Source organism: Rattus rattus, chromosome 10 (assembly GCF_011064425.1).
Source record: "Rattus rattus isolate New Zealand chromosome 10, Rrattus_CSIRO_v1, whole genome shotgun sequence".
Lineage (NCBI taxonomy): Eukaryota > Metazoa > Chordata > Mammalia > Rodentia > Muridae > Rattus > Rattus rattus.
The window spans coordinates 46,168,354-46,187,303 of NC_046163.1; positions in this window are offsets into that span (position 1 = coordinate 46,168,354).

Sequence of the window (18,950 nt, forward strand, 5' to 3'; positions counted from 1 at the left end):
TCGGCAGCAGCTCTCTGCTCCCAGAACCCGTGGGAGAGAGACCTCACCGCCTGGTCAGGTGGGCACGCCTGAGGCTGCAGAGCGGAAGAGACCACCAACACTGCCCACCCCTGCCCACATCCCTGGCCCAAGAGGAAACTGTATAAGGCCTCTGGGTGCCCGTGGGGGAGGGCCCAGGAGCGGCAGGACCCCTGCGCCTGAGACACCGCCGGAACCTGAAAGAAACAGAACGGATAAACAGTTCTCTGCACCCAAATCCCGTGGGAGGGAAAGCTAAACCTTCAGAGAGGCAGACACGCCTGGGAAACCAGAAGAGACTGCTCTCTGCACACACATCTCGGACGCCAGAGGAAAACACCAGAGGCCATCTGGAACCCTGGTGCACGGAGGCTCCCGGAAGGAACCTGACCTGCCTGGTGCACTCAAGACACAGGCCCACAGGAACAGCTGAAGACCTGTGAGGGGAAAAACTACACACGAAAGCAGAACACTCTGTCCCCATAACTGGCTGAAAGAAAACAGTAAAACAGGTCTACAGCACTCCTGACACACAGGCTTATAGGACAGTCTAGCCACTGTCAGAAATAGCAGAACAAAGTAACACTAGAGATAATCTGATGGCGAGAGGCAAGCGCAGGAACCCAAGCAACAGAAACCAAGACTACATGACATCATCGGAGCCCAATTCTCCCACCAAAACAAACATGGAGCATCCAAACACACCAGAAAAGCAAGATCTAGATTCAAAATCATATTTGATCATGATGCTGGAGGACTTCAAGAAAGACGTGAAGAACTCCCTTAGAGAAACACAGGAAAACATTAATAAACAAGTAGAAGCCTACAGAGAGGAATCACAAAAATCCCTGAAAGAATTCCAGGAAAACACAATCAAACAGTTGAAGGAATTAAAAATGGAAATAGAAGCAATCAAGAAAGAACACATGGAAATAACCCTGGATATAGAAAACCAAAAGAAGAGACAAGGAGCTGTAGATACAAGCTTCACCAACAGAATACAAGAGATGGAAGAGAGAATCTCAGAAGCAGAAGATTCCATAGAAGTCATTGACTCAACTGTCAAAGATAATGTAAAGCGGAAAAAGCTACTGGTCCAAAACATACAGGAAATCCAGGACTCAATGAGAAGATCAAACCTAAGGATAATAGGTATAGAAGAGAGTGAAGACTCCCAGCTCAAAGGACCAGTAAATATCTTCAACAAAATCATAGAAGAAAACTTCCCTAACCAAAAAAAGAGATACCCATAGGGATACAAGAAGCCTACAGAACTCCAAATAGATTGGACCAGAAAAGAAACACCTCCCGTCACATAATAGTCAAAACACAAAACGCACAAAATAAAGAAAGAATATTAAAAGCAGTAAAGGAAAAAAAGGTCAAGTAACATATAAAGGCAGACCTATCAGAATCACACCAGACTTTTACCAGAAACTATGAAGGCCAGAAGATCCTGGACTGATGTCATACTGAACCCTAAGAGAACACAAATGCCAGCCCAGGCTACTGTATCCTGCAAAACTCTCAATAAACATAGATGGAGAAACCAAGATATTCCATGACAAAACCAAATTTACACAATATCTTTCTACAAATCCAGCACTACAAAAAGGATAATAAATGGTAAAGCCCAACATAGGGAGGCAAGCTATACCCTAGAAGAGGCAAGAAACTAATCATCTTGGCAACAAAACAAAAGAAGAATAGCACACAAACATAACCTCACATCCAAATATGAATATAACAGGAAGCAATAATCACTATTCCTTAATATCTCTCAACATCAATGGCCTCAACTCCCCAATAAAAGACATAGATTAACAAACTGGATACATAACGAGGACCCTGCATTCTGCTGCCTACAGGAAACACACCTCAGAGACAAAGACAGACACTACCTCAGAGTGAAAAGGCTGGAAAAAACTTTCCAAGCAAATGGTCAGAAGAAGCAAGCTGGAGTAGCCATTCTAATATCAAATAAAATCAATTTTCAACTAAAAGTCATCAAAAAAGATAAGGAAGGACACTTCATATTCATCAAAGGAAAACTCCACCAAGATGAACTCTCAATCCTCAATATCTATGCCCCAAATACAAGGGCACCTACATACATAAAAAAAAAAACCTTACTAAAGCTCAAAACACATTGCACCTCACACAATAATAGTAGGAGATTTCAACACCCCACTCTCATCAATGGACAGATCATGGAAACAGAAATTAAACAGAGACGTAGACAGACTAAGAGAAGTCATGAGGCCAAATGGACTTAACGGATATTTATAGAACGTTCTACCCTAAAGCAAAAGGATATACCTTCTTCTCAGCTCCTCATGGTACTTTCTCCAAAATTGACCATATAATTGGTCAAAAAACAGGCCTCAACAGGTACAGAAAGATAGAAATAATCCCATGCGTGCTATCGGACCACCACGGCCTAAAAGCTGGTCTTCAATAACAATAAGGGAAGAATGCCCACATATACGTGGAAATTGAACAATGCTCTACTCAATGATAACCTGGTCAAGGAAGAAATAAAGAAAAGAAATTAAAAACTTTTTAGAATTTAATGAAAATGAAGGTACAACATACCCAAACTTATGGGACACAATGAAAGCTGTGCTAAGAGGAAAACTCATAGCGCTGAGTGCCTGCAGAAAGAAACAGGAAAGAGCATATGTCAGCAGCTTGACAGCACACCTAAAAGCTCTAGAACAAAAAGAAGCAAATACACCCAGGAGGAGTAGAAGGCAGGAAATAATCAAACTCAGAGCTGAAATCAACCAAGTAGAAACAAAAAGGACCATAGAAAGAATCAACAGAACCAAAAGTTGGTTCTTTGAGAAAATCAACAAGATAGATAAACCCCTAGCCAGACTAATGAGAGGACACAGAGAATGTGTCCAAATTAACAAAATCAGAAATGAAAAGGGAGACATAACTACAGATTCAGAAGAAATTCAAAAAATCATCAGATCTTACTATAAAAGCCTATATTCAACAAAACTTGAAAATCTACAGGAAATGGACAATTTCTAGACAGATACCAGGTACCGAAGTTAAATCAGGAACAGATAAACCAGTTAAACAACCCCATAACTCCTAAGGAAATAGAAGCAGTCATTAAAGGTCTCCCAACCAAAAAAGAGCCCAGGTCCAGACGGGTTTAGTGCAGAATTCTATCAGACCTTCATAGAAGACCTCATACCAATATTATCCAAACTATTCCACAAAATTGAAACAGATGGAGCACTACGAATTCCTTCTATGAAGCCACAATTACTCTTATACCTAAACCACACAAAAGACCCAACAAAGAAAAGAGAACTTCAGACCAATTTCCCTTATGAACATCGGCATGCAAAAATACTCAACAAAATTCTGGCAAACCGAATCCAAGAGCACATCAAAACAATCATCCACCATGATCAAGTAAGCTTCATCCCAGGCATGCAGGGATGGTTTAATATCTGGAAAACCATCAACGTGATCCATTATATAAACAAACTGAAAGAACAAAACCACATGATCATTTCATTAGATGCTGAAAGCATTTGACAAAATTCAACACCCCTTCATGATAAAAGTCCTGGAAAGAATAGAATTCAAGGACCATACCTAAACATAGTAAAAGCCATATACAGCAAACCAGTTGCTAACATTAAACTAAATGGAGAGAAACTTGAAGCAATCCCACTAAAATCAGGGACTAACAAGGCTGCCCCTCTCTCCCTACTTATTCAATATAGTTCTTGAAGTTCTAGCCAGAGCAATCAGACAACAAAAAAGGAGGTCAAGGGATACAGATTGGAAAAGAAAGAAGTCAAAATATCACTATTTGCAGATGATATGATAGTATATTTAAGTGATCCCAAAAGTTCCACCAGAGAACTACTAAAGCTGATAAACAACTTCAGCAAAGTGGCTGGGTATAAAATTAACTCAAATAAATCAGTAGCCTTCCTCTACACAAAAGAGAAACAAGCCGAGAAAGAAATTAGGGAAATGACACCCTTCATAATAGACCCAAAATAATAAAAGTACCTCGGTGTGACTTTAACCAAGCAAGTAAAAAAAAGATCTGTACAATAAGAACTTCAAGACACTGAAGAAAAGAAATTGAAGAAGACCTCAGAAGATGGAAAGATCTCCCATGCTCATGGATTGGCAGGATTAATATAGTAAAAATGGCCATTTTACCAAAAGCGATCTACAGATTCAATGCAATCCCCATCAAAATACCAATCAATTCTTCAAAAGAGTTAGACAGAACAATTTGCAAATTCATCTGGAATAACAAAAACCCAGGATAGCTAAAACTATCCTCAACAATAAAAAAAGGACTTCAGGGGAATCACTATCCCTGAACTCAAGCAGTATTACAGAGCAATAGTGATAAAAACTGCATGGTATTGGTACAGAGACAGACAGATAGACCAATGGAACAGAATTGAAGACCCAGAAATGAACCCACACACCTATGGTCTTGATTTTTGACAAAGGGCCAAATCCATCCAATGGAAAAAAGATAGCATTTTCAGCAAATGGTGCTGGTTCAACTGGAGGTCAACATGTAGAAGAATGCAGATCGATCCATGCTTATCACCCTGTACAAAGCTTAAGTCCAAGTGGATCAAGGACCTCCACATCAAACCAGACACACTCAAACTAATAGAAGAAAAACTAGGAAGCATCTGGAACACATGGGCACTGGAAAAAATTTCCTGAACAAAACACCAATGGCTTATGCTCTAAGATCAAGAATGGAAACAAATGGGATCTCATAAAACTGCAAAGCTTCTGTAAGGCAAAGGACACTGTGGTTAGGACAAAGCGGCAACCAACAGATTGGGAAAGATCTTTACCAATCCTACAACAGATAAGGCCTTATATCCAAAATATACAAAGAACTCAAAAAAGTTAGACGCAGGGAGACAAATAACCCTATTAAAAAAATGGGGTTCAGAGCTAAACAAAAGAATTCACAGCTGAGGAATGCCGAATGGCTGAGAAACACCTAAAAGAAATGTTCAACATCTTTAGTCATCAGGAAATGCAAATCAAAACAACCCTGAGATTTCACCTCACACCAGTGAGAATGGCTAAGATCAAAAACTCAGGTGACAGCAAATGCTGGCGAGGATGTGGAGAAAGGAGAACACTCCTCCATTGTTGGTGGGGTTGCAGACTGCTACAACCATTCTGGAAATCAGTCTGGAGGTTCCTCAGAAAATTGGACATTGAACTGCCTGAGGATCAGCTATACCTCTCTTGGGCATATACCCAAAGATGCCCCAACATATAAAAAAGACACGTGCTCCACTATGTTCATGTAGCCTTATTTATAATAGCCAGAAGCTGGAAAGAACCCAGATGCCCTTCAACGGAGGAATGGATACAGAAAATGTGGTACATCTACACAATGGAATATTACTCAGCTATCAAAAACAACGACTTTATGAAATTCTTAGGCAAATGGTTGGAACTGGAAAATATCATCCTGAGTGAGCTAACCCAATCACAGAAAGACATACATGGTATGCACTCATTGATAAGTGGCTATTAGCCCAAATGCTTGAATTACCCTAGATGCCTAGAACAAATGAAACTCAAGGCGGATGATCAAAATGTGAATGCTTCCTCCTTCTTTAAAAGGGAACAAGAATACCCTTGGCAGGGAAGAGAGGCAAAAGATTAAAACAGAGATGAAGGGACACCCATTCAGAGCCTGCCCCACATGTGGCCCATATACATACAGCCACCCAATTAGACAAGATGGATGAAGCAAAGAAGTGCAGACCGACAGGAGCCGGATGTAGATCGCTCCTGAGAGACACAGCCAGAATACAGCAAACACAGGCGAATGCCAGCAGCAAACCACTGAACTGAGAATAGGACCCCGTTGAAGGAATCAGAGAAAGAACTGGAAGAGCTTGAAGGGCTCTGAGACCCCATATGTACAACAATGCCAAGCAACCAGAGCTTCAGGGACTAAGCCACTACCTAAAAGACTATACATGGATGACCCTGGACTCTGACCTCATAGGTAGCAATGAATATCTAGTAAGAACACGAGTGGAAGGGGAAGCCCTGGGTCCTGCTAAGACTGAACCCCCAGTGAACTAGACTGTTGGGGGGAGGGCGGCAATGGGGGGAGGGTGGGGAGGGGAACACTCATAAGGAAGGGGAGGGGGGAGGGGGATGTTTGCCCGGAAACCGGGAAAGGGAATAACACTCGAAATGTATATAAAAAATATTCAAGTTAATAAAAAAAAAAAAAAAAAAGAAAAGATTCCATGTGAACTGAAAGAGGAAGGAGAAAAGGAGGATGTTTTAAATGATGTCTCTGAGTAGCAGTGGTTGGTAACTTTCTAGGGAGCCCATGATAGTATCTAACTGAAGAATATATATATATATATACACATATATACATATATGTATATGTATATGTGTATGTGTATGTATATGTATGTATGAATATATATGTATATATATATATATATATCCCTAAATATTTTAGCCAGTTGTGCATGCAATTCACTTTTCTCTCTCTTGCATTACCAAAGAGGATACAAACTCACTGCCGTAACTATTTACTTTTGAATCCAAATAACAAAGCAGGTCTGTGGCTCTCTTCTGTTTTTGCCCTTATCAACACAATCTTTCATAGCACACAACGCATGCCATGAGTGAAATAATGTCTCCATGCGGAGATGCCGAGAGGCTGGTAGAACGAAACAAACTCAGTGAGATAGCTCAGAGCGCAGCCTGGAGAGCTGGAGTAATCAATCTATTCGTGAGCTGCCTGCCTTAGTTTGCTAAACCTCTGTTTCCTCCACAATTAAATGAGACTGTTAAGTCCACACTCCATGTGAGTGTGCTGGAAATAAAGCTAAGGTGTGTCAAACAGCTCATATGGTGCGTAACACACAGCACGCTAATTGTCACTTTAATGGACAATGACACAATGCGATTATAACTTTTCCTATCAAAGTTAATGTAAGGTATTGGAAAAATATTAAAAGATAAGTGATTTAAAACTAAGTCAATTGCTTTCTGAGAAAGGGAGAGAGACAGAGACAGAAACAGAGAGACAGGGAGAGACTTATAGTCAAAATTTAGAAGAAATACAGACTGTATTAGAGTACTTACGAGCAATCCAAATTTTAAAAGTCTACGTCAATCAGCCAAGAGTTCTCAAGGGAAGAACCACAAATGGCCAGTGAACACTAAAAAGTGTTCACTATCCATAGCCATCAGGAAGACGCAGAGTAAAACTACTTTAAGATTCCATCTCACTCCAGTCAGAATGGCCGCCATCCAGGATACAAATAACAAATGTCGGTGCACACGTGGGGAAGGGGCTGTTGGTGGGAGTATAGACTAGTGTAGCCACTTTGGGAACAAGTCTAGATGTTTCTCACAAAGCTAGAAACCATATGATTCTGCCATATCACTCCTGGGCGTGCACCCAAAGGATTCTGTATCCTACTGCAGAGGTCTTTGTATGGCTGTGTTCATTGCTGCTCTACTCGCACTAGCTAGGAAATGGAGGCAGTCTAAATGTCTATCAGCTAATGATGGATAATGAAAATATGTTACGTAAATACAATGGAATTTTATTCAGCTATAAAGACAATAAGATTGCAAAATTTACAGGTAGATACACAGAACTGAAAAAAATATGCTGCGTGAGGCAACCCAGACCTAGAAAGGCAAACACCATGTGTTCTCTCTCATTTGTGGATCTTAGCTTTGCTTTTAGTTCTGTATGTTTAATTGGAGTACCTGCGGAAGCCAGCACACTAGAAAGAAACCATGAAAAGTGTGGTGGTTTTAATAAGTAGGGCCCCATAAGACGCATGTGTTTGAATGCTCGGCCATAGGGAGTGACGCTATTAGGAGGTGTGGCCTATTGGAGGAGGTGTGGCCTTGTTCCAGTAAATGTGTCACTGTGGAGATGGGGCTTTGGGGTCTTAGAAGCTCCAGCTACACCCAATGTGACATACGGTCAATTCTGCTGCCTGTAGACCAACCTGTGTAATTCTCCAGCACCATGTGTGCCTAGATGCTGTCATGCGTCCCGCCATGATGATGATGATGGACTAAAACTCTGAAACTGTAAACCAGCCCCAGTTAAATGTTTTCTTTTGTAAGAGTTGCCTTGGTCACGTTGTCTCTTCATAGAAATGAAACACAAACTAAGACAAGGGGTTAGAGGTGGCTGTAAGATCATGGTGGGGATAGAACATTGGTAAAATAAAAATATAGAAGGGAATACTAAGGGCACTAAGGTATAAACAGAGGTGGCATGGGAGGATGGGAAGAATGACAGGTCAGGGAAGTTAATCAAAACAACTGTGAAAAGCCACCCAGCTACCTATGGTAACACGACTTTAGAATATGATAACGTGAAAGAAACAGTTTGAAGGGAGATAGTCTGCTTGGCTGGCTAACACTGCTTCTAGGCACTATGGATTACTGAATCAAACTCCCAGAGTGGGGTGTGGGATACTGCAGAGGAGTTGGTGAGAGAGGCCTCAGAGGCCCCTGAAACAACCCAAACTCCTGTCATTCCTCTTGGTTTCCCACCAGAATGGGATGAGTGAGTCTACGGATGAAGGTGTACACACAACCACGAGATAAAAACAGATCGTACGATTCAGAACAAACTGAAACTGAGCAGGGAGCGTCCTCCCTTCTGGTTAGCTTTCATGGGGTTAAAAAGTTCTTTGCCAGCTTCTCAGAGGAGAAAAGGCATCTACGGCTGAAACCAGCCTGCGGGTCTTGTTCACTACAATACTAACCTTCCAGGCAATAGGGCCGTGACTGTTCTGAGGGTAACCAACTACTTCATGCTTGGCTTTGAGGACCCAAATCCAGAAACGTGCCACCAAATAACTTGCCTGCTTCCTTAAAAATGTTTAAAGAGATTAAAGTGAAGGCGGCCAAAGGACTGTTCTTGTCAAAACACTCAATCCAAGGCAACCAAAAGCCTTGGGAATTCTGAAGCTGATCCTTTTACTACACGTTGAGCAACTGGGGAAGAAAATCAGAGGGTAACGCATCGATGTTAATTTATTTTGATAACAGGTGATATTTTTTTGGAAGAGAACTCTCCTGTCTGAAAACACCCAGAGGCTGTGTGGATGAAGGGAGACTTGCAACCTCCTTTCTTAGGGTCCTGGTGGGACATGCTCTTTATGTTAGTTATTATCTGCAATTGTTTGGAAATAAGGAACACTAAAACGGAACGTCACATAGCTCAGAGACTTCCCATTCCATCCCGTGGGAGGTAAGAAGAGGAATAACTGTGCTAACACAGGTAAGCTTCACGAGCCCTACACATTGCTTTTGTTAAGAACTGATCGGGCTTTCTGCTTTCTGTCCTTCCACATTCACTGAAGTGTTAACAACCCCCCCACACACACACACACACCCCGCTTGCCCTCCCTTTATTATGGAGATAGATATCACCCAAGAGAGCAGCTTCATTTCTTAAGTACTTATGTCAACACGGTTATTTTCCTCTCTAGCCTTCTCAGTAAATACAAGTGTGATGTTAAGCTCCGTTTCCCTTTGATCCGAGACCGAGTTGAGTTCCTTGAGGCTTATAATTTTGTTACACGGTGTGCATCTTGTAAAAGGATCCATAGTAGAGGGTTCTGGGACTGAATTCCACCTCTCGGGTATCCTGTGGGATTATTTATAGAGGTGGATGTTTTGACAAAGGCCATGTCATTCCTGAGATGACAAGAGGGTCTTGACATGGTGGGCAAAGACTGATGAGGAACCAAGTAGCTACCCTGGACCCTGGAGGCACAGGACCGAGGTCAGGAGACGGACTCAAGGGCTCTGACACCTATCAGAAGATGTTTGATTTGTCTCCCCTTAGTCTGCCATTAGATGCAAGGAGCCGAACGGGACTGACATGTGCCTTGAGTTGAAAATGTTTTTCTTTCTCAACAAACAGGCCCCATGATGCAGCCCAATTTGATCATAGTATCTGGGTAGCCTGGACTTAGTAATGTAGCCATCAATCCACCTATTAGCTGTCCACACCCTTCTTCACAAAGAAGACAGCGTCTCAGAATGCCCCTCAGATTCCCTTCGGCCCTCTTTCCTTACCAGATTTTTTTGTTTTTCTGCATAGCCCTTCCTTTTCTCCTGTCCTATTGTCATGTGTACTGTAACCTCTCTCCACATTTTCCGCATCTTTGATCATGGTCTCTAGGGGCCCCAGCTCTGCTACATTTAAAACTCTCTTTGCGTTGCGTAGAATGGTCTTTAAAAAGAAAGAAAAAACTTTACCTTTCATACCCTTTCTACAGATTTTATGGTGTTACCATCTTCTCAAATGCTCTCCCTTAACTGGTCTGTGCACTACTGGGTGGTCTCTCCTCACGCCATCCTCCCAGCATCTTTCTCCATTGTGTCTCTCCCCAGGTTATTCTCATTTCTTTCTCTCCGGCCACATACTTCGATCTCCCAAATTACCTCCAGAGCGGGCTCCAAGTGATCCGTGTATCTCCCTGAGGGACAGATGGATGGAATAACCTTCCTCCTACCCTTTACGGGGATCCATGAAAACCCTGGGTGAGCATCCCCTGAAGGTGCTGACATTCCACAACTATGTATTCAGGTCAGATTTCTGCCTGAACTCCAGATCTTTATTCCCAGCACTGTTCCGTGGATGACTCAGAGCAGCATGTCCCAAATGCACCCATCCTTTTCTTCTCTAAACCTTTTTGGCTTTCCTGCAAACCTGTGAACAGCACCACTATTAACTCAGACATCCCAGTAAGACAGCCTACAGTCAGTCATCCTGGGCTCCTCTCTTACATGAATGTCTACTCAGCATCCAGCCGTGTTGCCTGTCATTTCTCCATGCTCAAGTCTCCATCACACCCCTCATCTCAGTCTCTTAGGCATAAGCCTGGAAAGATACTGTAGCCACTTAGTGTAGCCACATTAGTGTAGACACTAATGCCATTGGCCCTGCCACTAGGTTTGCCTCCCTTCTCTTTGTCTTTCTTAAAGCCCTCCGATGGTCATACTTTCTCGTAGGATGCAGCTTAAACTTTATAATTAAGGAACAGACTAATGTCACTTCAACCAAAACCTCACTCCATCTGATATCCTTTGGCTACCCTCATCACCTTTTCCATTTTGCTCTGTATCTTCCAATGGTATTAACTGTAGAATTCAAGCTCAGAATAGACACCTGCATCTATGCACCTCATCTTCTGGGGTCCATTTCAGCTGGATGTGCTTGGCATGCAAATTCCCTTGTAAACTCTGACTTTGTGTATCCACATCAGAAGTCTGTGACAACTGATTAATAACTTTCTTAGAACATCCGAATTTTTCTCTCAGGCCTTTACTTCCTCATGTTTTTTATATGTATATTCCAATTATATTATTATTATTATTATTATTATTATTATTATTATTATTCCAATGTGTTCCTAATTCCCTAATAGCTGTGGTTCTCTGCTTCCTAACTGAACCCCTCAGTGGTGGAAGGTGCCTATATACACCCTTCAGAAAGTTCCCTCTGAGGAAAGCCTCTTGTGTCCTAGAGCTGCAGCGTTGAGAGATGAATTCAGAGGTCCCTCATGGATGCTTACTGTAGCTCTGAGCCAGTGTTCATCCTGATGCATACATACAGATCCACCCATGCAAGGGAAGCCTGGCTCTCCTTCTTGAGGTGCTGTTCCCAATGATAAATGCTTGCGTGGACACACAGACTCCATACACTACCCTCTGACTGCCCTGTAGGAAGCTGGTCACTCACTGGGAGTTTCCCCATACCTTATATCTACAAGCTAAAGAGAGAAGAGCCATGGGCACCCCAGGGTGGCTCATACACATTTTCTGTTGCACCACTGCAGTCCTGGATGGGAACTTTGGAGATTGTGAGCTTCTGAAGGACTCAGGTTATGCCTAAAGCCTTTTTGTTTCTTCTTGCTTCTGGGGAAATGCCAATCCTGGAGGAGACAAGAAAGTAGGGGAGAGCACCAGGGAATTAGAGCAGACAGCCTGTATATTACCTGGCTGTCAACTGAGATGTTTAAATAGGAATATAATAGATGAAGCAACAGGGAATCCTTAAGCCATCAAGTGGCATCTGGAGAGCAGTGTGTCACCTCCTGCAATAAAGCAGATGGCCTAAAAGATCTGGATGCCGGAGGGTGTTTTTTTTTTTTTTTTTTTTTTAGAACAAATAACTTTTAGAAGGAATGGATGTATAGGCAGAAGAGAGGAAAAAAGAAGAGGAAATTGTGAGGCAAAGTAGTTCAGGTTAATGAAAAATAGAGCCATATCTATACTTCATTCCTATACTGTGCCAGGTCTTTATGTACCCCTTTCCTCAAAAATCCTACCAGATATGGTGACTTGTCAGGGGAGGGATACAATGCTGAGAGTTCAGGGTGTAGAGCCAACATGGAGCATTTGGAAAACTCCTAGAGCCCTGCTTCGCTTCAGGAGTATCAGGCTTTTGATGCATCTGACACTAAACAGTGTTGTAGAGACAGGACAGTGAGAGACACATTTGATGATGCTCCAATCCCGTCAGTCTCCTTTAGAGAGACATTTTCACACCACTGTGCAGAAGAGTCACCTACGGCTTAGATAGACTTGCGATTGGACCTTAAAGTGAGCAAAACATGGGGATGTTGGAACCCTTCTTCATAAACATGGCAAGTTAGCCCTTGTATTAGTTACAGTTCTGTTACAGTGAAAAGCGAATGCCCTGACAGAAGCCACTTAAGGGAGAAAGCCTTGATGTTGGTTTACAGTTCCAGAGGAACATGGTCCATCATGTCAGGGAGAATAGCAGAAGTTAGAGCAGACAAGATGACTGGCTGGTCATTTTGTATATAGACTTAGGAAGCATTGTGAACAGGAAATACTAATATAGACATGCTAACATAGACAGGGGAAATCTCATGGGATCCCACCCCTAGACAAAGAACTACAAACAACTAATGATGAGAGAGAGAGAGAGAGAGAGAGAGAGAGAGAGAGAGAGAGAGAGTTTCTCCCGGGGATGGGTTCCCTAATTGGTTATTCAATCAAATGTGGTCAGCTCTGAAATCATATACACACAAGCCACACTAAATGCACTCAACAGGATAGATTTATATATTTGTGCACATGTGTGGCAATGATATTAAAAAAGAAGCCATGAGTTTGAAAAGGAGTGAGGGAGAGATATGGAAGAGGTTGAAGGGGGTGGGATGTGGGAATCATTGGAAGGAGAGAACATGGGAGAGGTTAGAGGAAAGACAGAAAGAGTAAGTAATGCAATTAGGATTTCATTTTAAAACTATTTAATAAAACTAAAAAAGGAGGACACGACTGGGAGATGGATCTAGGAGAAGTAGTAGGAGTCTGTGGGGATTATGATCAAAATATACTCTGTATAAATTTCTTGAAGAACAAGTAAAATGGGAAAAAAACTAAATACTAAAATATTCAAAAGTAAAGTGACAGCAAAGGCTATTGTTATAGCATTTTTTCAGCTAACCAGTAAAAACCGGTTCAGATTTAGCTGTCTAAAAGAGAATGGTTTGAACTGAGCAGTGGTAGTGCACACGGGAGGCAGAGGCAGGTGGAGCTCTGAGTTTGAGGCCAACCTGGTCTATAGAGTGAGTTCCACGACAGTCAGAGCTGCACAGAGAAACCCTGTTTGGAAAAAGCTAACAGGAAAGAGAGAGAGAAAAGAGAGAGAGAGAGAGAGAGAGAGAGAGAGAGAGAGAGAGAGAGAGAGACAGAGAGAGACAGAGAGACAGAGAGAGACAGAGAGAGACAGAGAGAGAGAGAGAGAGAGACAGAGAGACAGAGAGGCAGAGAGGCAGAGAGAGACAGAGAGAGAGACAGAGAGACAAAGAGAGAGACAGAGACAGAGAGAAACAGAGAGAGACAGATAGATGGAGACAAAGAGAATGGTTAATTATAACCATTGGCCCAAAAGTTGTACTTCTTAGGATAGTCTATAAAAATAATCCTATAAAGCAGTCCATGTATATGTGCAGAAGAACCTTCCTGAAGAATTAGCTTCAATAGAAAAATATAACAACCTAGAGCTATGTCTGAAAATTGGTAATTAGCATGAGAGAATATTCATTGTATTTGTAAACTGAGGAAAATATAAATAAGTGAAAGAATTGAAAACAAATTGGGCTTAAGTCTAAGTGGATCAAGGACCTCCACATAAAACCAGATACACTCAAACTAGTAGAAGAAAAAGTGGGGGAGAGCCTCAAACACATGGGCACTGGGGAAAATTTTCTGAATTTTCTAATGGCTTATGCTCAAAGATCAAGAATTGACAAATGGGTCCCCATAAAACTGCAAAACTTCTGTAAGGCAAAGGACACTGTCAGTAGGACAAAATGGCAACCAACAGACTGGGAAAAGATCTTTACCAATCCCACATCCAATATAGGGCTAATATCCAATATATACAAAGAACTCAAGAAGTTAGACTCCAAAGAGCCAAATAACCCTATTAAAAATGGGGTACAGAGCTAAACAAAGAATTCTCAGTTGAGGAATATCGAATGGCCAAAAGCACCTAAAGAAATGTTCAACATCCTTAGTCATCAGGGAAATGCAAATCAAACAACCACCAGATTCTACCTTACACCAGACAGAATGGTTAAGATAAAAACCTCAGGTGACAACAGATGCTGGCAAGGATGTGGAGAAAGAGAAACACTCCTCCACTGTTGGTGGGATTGCAAGCTGTTATAACCACTCTGGAAATCAGTCTGGAGGTTCCTCAGAAAATTGGACATTGCACTACCTGAGGACCCAGCTATACTACTCCTGGGCATATACCCAAATGATTTTCCAACATACAACAAAGACACATGCTCCACTATGTTCATAGCAGCCTTATTTGTAATAGCCAGAAGCTGGAAAGAACCAGATGCCCTTCAACAGAGGAATGGATACATAAAATGTGGTACATCTACACAATGGAATATTACTCACTATCAAAAACAATGACTTCATGAAATTCATAGGCAAATGGATTGAACTAGAAAATATCATCCTGAGTGAGGTAAGCCAATCACAGAAAAACACACATGGTTTGCACTCATTGATAAGTGGATATTAGCCCCAAAGTTCGAATTACCCAAGATGCAATCCCCAGACCACATGAAGCTCAAGAAAGAAGGATGACCAAAGTGCAGATGCTTCAGTCCTTAAAAGGAGGAACAAAAATATTCATAGGAGGAAAAATGGAGACAAAGTTTGCAGCAGAGACTGAAGGAGCAGCCAGCCATTCAGAGCCTGCCTCACCTGGTATCCAGCCCATATACATACAGCCACCAAACCCAGACAATATTGCTGATGCCAAGAAGTGCATGCTGACAGGAGCCTGATATAGCTGTCCCTGAGAGGCTCTGCCAGAGCATGACAAATACAGAGGAGAAATCTTGCAGCTGAGAGTGGGGTCCCCATTAGAGGAGTTAGAGAAAGGATTGAAGGGGTTTGTTACACCATAAGAACAACAACACCAACCAACCAGAGCTACCAGGAACTAAACCACTACCCAAAGACTACACATGGACAGACCCATGGCTCCAGCTGCATGTGTAGCAGAAGATGGCCTTGTTGGGCACCAATGGGAGGAGAAGCCCTTGGTCCTGCCAAGGCTGGACCCCCAGTGCAGGGGAATGTCAGGGTAGTGAGGCAGGAAGGGGGGTGGTTGGGGGAGGGAGAACACCCTCGTAGAAGAAGGGGAGTGAGATAGGATAGGGAGCTTATGACCGGGAAACCAGGAAAGGGAATAACATTTGAAATGTAAATAAAAAAATTCAATAAAAAATGAAACAATATATGTTATATATGTATGTAGGAGCCAAAACAGTCGGCTGTGGGCTCAAACCTATGTTGAGAAGAGGTACACTAGTATTATTGATAATCTGACCTCTCTTATGCTTTTTCACTTCTGCGCAGTTATATTTCCATGGGGTTGTAAAAAAGAAAAGAAAAGAAAAAAAGATTGGAGCACAGTGAGATTCACCTTTGGAAGGGTAAGAAAGACAAATAGAATGCCTTCTACAGTGCTTAAGTGCTTCATTTGAAAAGGTAGAGAGATGGGAAGGTGGCAAGTCTTCGCTTCATGTAATTTTGCAGGCTTTGAAGCTGGTAAGATGTATGTATAATTTTGTATTCATGTTCTAAAATATAGAATGAAATATATTTATATTTCATTAAAAACGAAAACAATAAAGTGTTGGGAAAGAGTTATGCGGATAAGTGAAAACCATAATATGTCACGAGCGGGAGAGCTCAGAAAAGATAAAGGCCTATTATTGTATGTGAGAGCCAAAAAGCTTTCACCAGGGAGAACGACTTAGAGCTGATGACAGCCCCACAGAAATAACCATAGACCAAGGCCTGGCTTCCTGGGTTCAGTAATACAATTCAGAAATGTGTCTGGAGTGCCTGCCGCATGCTGGGACCTGGGCTAAGTACCCTTCATTGAATCACTTTGGTGAGCCTATGAGGTGTGAACTGCAGTTGTATCTATTACAGATGAAAAGGCTTAAAGTCAGGTGTGGCCAATCGGCATTGGACTCAGGAATAAAACCCATATCATTTCAAATATTGAGCCCAAGCTCTCACCCACAGATTCTGGTGTTTCTATTACTCCTTCTGTCAGTTTATGTAGACTCATGAGGAACGTTTCTAACTGAGCAGGTTAGTAGAGGATGAATATCTAAGCTATTTATGATAATCAATCCCAATATCAAAATACCTTCCTTCCCTATATGGAGGTTCTGGGGAAAATAGTATCATGGCATTGATGACCAGCATTTGGATAATGTAGAACATACTTTATTTCAGCTAAGGAAAACTGGAAGGCAGAATCAAGATGCTGGGAAATAGAGTGGCCAATACCATTGCCCTGGAGACAGACAGGCTTAGAAAACTCCATCGTCAACAATTTCCTCATCAAAACCTACAGATAATGATACTCTTGTGTCATATTATTCTTACAAAGATTTTTATGACATGGCCTTTGTACTCTGAAATTCTGTGATTATCTATACAAGATCCGTACAGAACTGGGCCTATCAATATCCTAGCTCATGGAGTGGGGGAAGGGTTCAAGATACCCTGAGAATTTTTATACAGGTAATGATTAGTAATGAGAGGTGTTTTCTTCTGTGTTTTAGAAACTGGTGAGGTATTCATGCTTCTGTAAAAATCCTCCGCTGTGTAAGCAACTCCAATGAGACTCACTGGGTCATGCAAAAAAAGAAAAAAATGAAAATTAAATGGAGACTAATTGGGAAGAGTAAAGGGATCAGCTGAAGTGGGAAGGCAAGGTAGGGTAAAAGGAGAGAACATGATTAAAATAGATTATATATATATACACATACATATATGTGTATGTATATACACACATGCATATATATATATATGTAATTGTTGTGATGAAATCCACTGCCATGTATAGCTAAAAATATTCAGTAAATGGAGCTGCAGACACATACTTTATATTTTAACATTTTTTTTCACTCTGACTCTGTTCCTGATGCAGGTCTTTATGAGACACCGCCTCTCAGTCTGACTGACAGACTTTCCACCTTGCTGAGTAAGTGAATAAGCCCCTACTGCCTGACTCATTACCATGTGCCACACAGTCCACACCCTTCACTCGGCCTGGTCACTACTCTGTTGATTTGATTGTAGGTCTCCGTGGAAACCCGCTGCCCATGAAAATCCTTGGTCACTTCAATTGGATACCTGCCAAGCCTTCATCAGGAACGCACTCCTGGATCACCAGTAAGTTCATTTCTGACAAAGCAGGCTTTCTTTTCTATTGATTCGAACGGGGTTGTGCTTTCTAAGTGTGCCCTGTGTCAGCAGAGCTCCCCTTGGAAAAGCAACAGATCAGACTAGAGCAATGAACCACATTTTACAAACTCAAGATTATTTTTCTTTGATCATTTCTCTCTTTTTTACTTCTTCTGTTTTTTCCCAGGAGGATCCAGACAGGACATCAGCTGCCTGGTCTTCCTCACCTGGCCTGACCTTTACTCCCCTGGAGGGCTGGGAGAGGGCTGTGCTCATCATGAAGTGCTGGACTGCACGATTCACATACAAAGATGCTTCCGAAGCCTCATCTGTGGTCGATTTTCACCCTAGCATTTCCAGCTCTGTATCACCCTGGGCTCTGTCCTTTCTATAGTCTTCTAGCCACACAGCGAGATGTTTGGCTCTTGAGTCTGGTCCTACATGGAAATATGAGTAAGTACCAGAAAAGAAGCTGTAAATTCTGCACAAAGACAGTGTGTTATTCTGCAGAGTACCTCCATTGCTCAGCAATCTGCCAGTGTCGGTGATGAGTGACCTACAAAGATTGCATTTTCCATTTAGCCTGCTGGTACCAAAAGAGTCACCAAATAAGAAACTGACAGGCATGTGGAAGAGGGGACCAAGAGGGTTCTGAGTACAGGCTGGTCACTGGATCTTGTATCTGTAGAATCAAAAGCCAGGAGGGCAGAGCAACTGGGACGTTGTTCTCAATGCTAGAGAGAGGCCTTGCATACATGTAAACCATCAAAATGGTTTCCTATGACTCTCAGTAGCATTGGGTGGGGTCTCTGAAACCTTTACTTATGACTTGTTTGTTTGTTTGTTTGTTTGAGCTGATCTAATGCCCATCCCATCTTGGAAACACTAATCTACTCTAAGTCACTTGCGTTATAAGAAACTGAAGCTGAGCACGAAATGCTTGTGACTTAGAGTGACTTACAGCAGAAGTAGCTGGGGTTTTGGGGGCTTGGGGGGTGTTAACCAGAATAATACCCCATCGTCAAGGCATTAGCACAAATATTGTCTCACATCACTAGAAAAGAATGCTCATATCAAGAATAAATAGGGAAACCGATGAC